The sequence below is a fragment of the Crocodylus porosus genome, unplaced genomic scaffold (assembly GCF_001723895.1).
Source record: "Crocodylus porosus isolate Cpor-Errol unplaced genomic scaffold, CroPor_comp1, whole genome shotgun sequence".
In the NCBI taxonomy this organism is placed as follows: domain Eukaryota; kingdom Metazoa; phylum Chordata; order Crocodylia; family Crocodylidae; genus Crocodylus; species Crocodylus porosus.
The window spans coordinates 33,089,011-33,093,083 of record NW_017728906.1 but is presented as its reverse complement, the minus strand read 5'-3'; the positions used below and the strand labels follow the sequence as shown (position 1 = coordinate 33,093,083).

Genomic DNA, 4,073 nt, shown 5'->3' with positions numbered 1-4,073 from the left:
ATGAGCCCCCTGGATCTGCATGGGACAGGATGGAATGGGCTGCAGCCAGGGCTGTGCAGGGCTCTTCTTGGCAGGGGCTGGGCTCAGAGCGGGTGCCGGTGGTGCTGGGATGATGCTACATCCACCCCAGATTTTGCCACTGCTTTACTCCCAGTGCCACTGCCACCAGCCACAGCCCTGGCTCAATGCCCTGCCTCCACCCATGTGCTGGGAAGAGCTGGGGCTGTGCTGGGTGGCTGGCGGTGCTGAGAAGAGTGGCAGTGAAATTTGGGGTGGATGCAACATTCTGCCAGCACTGCTGGCACCCGTTCCAAGCCCAACTCCCACTGAGAAGAGTCTCGCACAGCCCCGGCTGCAGCCTGCCCTGCCCCATGCAGATTTGGGGTGTACAAGTAGCGGTGGGAGCCACCTCCTCCCCATCATGAGCCATGGCTCTGCTTCCCCCCCCACCGAGGCAATGCCTGCCCCTGCCCCCTCCCACACTGTGAAGGACATTAATCTGCCCCTTCCCTCCCCCCTCCCCTTCCACAACACCAGACGTACCAGCTGGAGGCAGCTCTCCATGCTGCTGGGTCTAGTCCTCAATGCCTGACTGCTGTGCTGTGGCTGCATGCAGCACAGGCATTTAGCAGCCAAATTATCAGCCCCATTGGACTAATGTCTGATGCAGCCGGTTTTCTTTATATCCATACTGATCCGATATTGGACTGATGTATCAGTGCACCTCTAACACATTGCTTTATTCACTGTAAAACAACATATTCCTCGATATACGGATAAAACTCCTTTGAGTTTTGGCAAGATTTTTTTGTAATTTCAGCAACTAATGAATGAGCCAGATTCTGTTCTACTTAATGCCCAGACAGCTCCATTGAAATCAATTCAGTTTCAGGGTTGCAGTGGTGTAACTGGTGATAAGCTGTGTCCCAGTGAGTATAAATTATCATACCAGAGGTCTGGAACAAAACAGTGGCTCCCATTATTCTGAAAGAGATGATAATAAAAGTCCCCTTTTACTTATTCACACTAGAGAAATAGTAGGAAATGAGGTCAGATCCCAACATGGGTATGCAGTAGAAAATGAGAGAGGGACCACCCACTAAATACATTGCAAGGACATTCCTACTTTTTCTCAAAGGGAACATATTAAGAAAGCTACTGTCAAGTATTGCTCATTATGGATTTTTACAGTCTTCATAGACTATGTGCATTGATCTTAATGCTTTGAGAATTTTTTAATGAAATAATAGAGCTATTATAACATTCTTCTTTTCTTCAAGGATCTTTTTGTGTGGTAGCTTTTAATTTATCTTTGATAGAATTACTAGGGAACCTCAGAAGCAAATGGAATAGAGTGAAATTATAAGGTGATGACTATTCGGAGTAGAGACATCTGGTTCTCTCCCTGACACATGTCGTACCATATTTTAGCTGTGGCTCTAAAGAGCTCCTGATCACAGCTTGTACCTTAGCAGCTTAAACATCTGTCAGTAAAGGCTGCTTGCTAAACCTTTAGAAAAAGGCTATTGCAGAAGCCAAGTAAAGTGTACTGACAACTTCCTTAAGAGGAGTAAGCTAACTGAATAAAGTGTTGTATGCTGTAAGAATACTGGAGTGTCCAACAATTTGGTAACTACTTAATTCTTCACCCACTTATAAAGTAACAGAATGAAAGTTTTCTGTTCATGAGAAGAGAGAATTTAATAGCACAAGGACCCTTCACAGTATTTCACAGTATTTTAGGATTTTTTTTAAGTATGGTATTATTTGCACTGGCAAATACACAGTTTTAAAAAATAATGCATTGTTAAAGCTGAGAGATGTTGAGGAAAAGCAGCATGAAAATTTTGAGGAGGCGTATGGGGAGCTGGGGTTGGAAATCTGGAAGAGGCAGAACTTATAGGCATGTCCTTGGTGTTGTACTAGTATGGCTGCGTGTGCCAGCATGATGGTGACCTGTCTCACCACTGCCTTGCACCTTCCAGATCATACCAGAAAGATACCTAAGGTCTTGTGTATTACCTGCAAGAAAAGAAGCATCAAGAAGGAGCTAGTTAGGAAAGGGAACCACAGTAATAGGAATGGAGCTGGAAATAAGCATAAAACTGCAGGGGAACAATACTGTGGGTTTATATTCATCAAGAGAATGGAGGTTTGGAGGAAGCCTCCTAGCCAGTACTCTGAAAGAGTGGGATTATGACAGTCATAGAAGGAGGGAAAATGCTGTAATGAGGGAACATTGATCTTGACCAGAAGACCTGTTAGACCATTGACAGCAATATAAGGCCCATTACAACTTTGTCTAGTGACTCTGTGGAGAGTTCTTACCAGCAGTTGCCAAAACCTATGGGAGGTTGGCAGGGAGGTAGTGTAAATTGTGTGTGGATTATCTGCAGAAACAAGGAGAGGGTCCAAATGTCCCAGATAGTTTTGCTGGAGCAGTTTCTACAGATTGTTTTGGCTTGAGGGAGAAAGTGGGTCTTAAAGCACAGACCTGAGATACTGGCCAAAGGAGATATTTTGTGGGAAATTTTATGGTGGCTGGGAACTATATGGAAACAGAGTTATTGGCATTTTCAGAATACATAATGATAACAATAATACTGACTACAGGTCTGATCCTATGTGCACTGAAGTCATTTTTTTCCAGGCTTCCTAATCCTATCCCTTTTGGAATCAGATGCCCAGAACCATGGACTGTTTTGGTTTGCAAAGCAGTGGACCGAAGTAAGTGCTCTTTCCAGAAACTGACCAGGACTCCAGCTAAGGCCTACTTGTCATTGTGCAGATTTCCCATAAGAGCTGAGGAAAGAAAGGAATTTTAAAAGAAAACAATTTGAAAATCTTATTTGGAGCTACTTACAAAATGATATTGGTTAAACAGTCTTGCCATTAAGAAAATCAGCTAATAAGTATTATGACCAGCAGATAAGCATTATGTGACCTAGAGATCAAAACAGATATATATACTGAAACAGGGCAAAACCCAAGCCATCTGTGCCTGCTGATACAATGTTCTGCTCAGGAAGTTTGTTTGTCAGTGGTGAAGTAACTTACACAGCAACTCAATAGCCCTCAGTTTTAACTTTTTTTTTTTAAATCTCAGTTTCTAGACTAAGAAGCATAGTTCGTAAAAGTACTACTATCTATATCAACTTATTTCTGTACCATGGCATGATAATCTCAGACTAGTTTTACCATAACACGTGAGTAACTGGACAGGGACAATATTTTCAGAGCTCAGGATTATACATATGACATGTACAGGCTAACCTAAACTCAGAAAAAAGCACATAACATCAAGTGCTAATGAATGGAATAATTTGGCATGGTAAAACAATAATGGCATTAGCTATACTTTAGAAGGGTTGGAAGTAAATAACAGAAAAATTAAACCTAACACATAACCAGAATTAGGTTCCATTAGAAGCAGATTCTATTCCGCATTGCTTTAAAAACAAAACAGAATAAAACAGCATATCCTTCTCACAAAGAACTGCCTTCATCCATGAACCAGTGAACACTTTGTATGCTATGTTTAGGGCCAATTCATCTGCAAGTGCAAATGGCTGTTTCTTTTATATCAATAGATCCATGGAAATGCCTGCCTGCCGAAGATCTGGTGCTCAAGCTTTTCTGCAATGCAAAAGAACAGCTTGCTTCATTCTGAGTTCCTCCTCTAGCTGCTTAAATTGGAGGATTTTTTTTTGTCTACTGTTTATTACAGAAGGTATATGGAGATTAGTCCTCATGCTTCAGGGAATCCATTCTGATCCATTATGAAAATTCCTATGCTCCTTTTTCTTGACATTTATTTTTTAAATCAAAGCAGCTTGTAAGATAGAATTTTTTGTAGCTAAAGTGCGACAGGGTCTAGGGGCAAACTTTGAAAAAACTGGTCCTGAATTGATTCAGTCTTTGCAGGTCAGTCTAACCTGGCTAGGCTGAACCGGTTTATAATTGGACAGACATTCTCTCTGGCCTGAGGAAGTTCAGGCACATGCCTGCAGTGGCTCAGGCTAGAAGCCAGGTGGCAGCAGAGCAGCCCTCCCTTCCCTTGTACTGTGCTGGGG

General features: G+C 42.5%; 1 long non-coding RNA gene across 1 annotated transcript in view; it reads left to right on the top strand.

Moving 5' to 3' along the window:
• Window positions 1-4,073, top strand: part of LOC109305882 — a 14,779-nt gene that overhangs the window by 695 nt on the left and 10,011 nt on the right. Inside the window, exon 2 of the long non-coding RNA XR_002099752.1 lies at window positions 2,468-2,478. This is a non-coding gene — a long non-coding RNA (uncharacterized LOC109305882). The remainder of the gene's footprint in view (window positions 1-2,467; window positions 2,479-4,073) is intronic.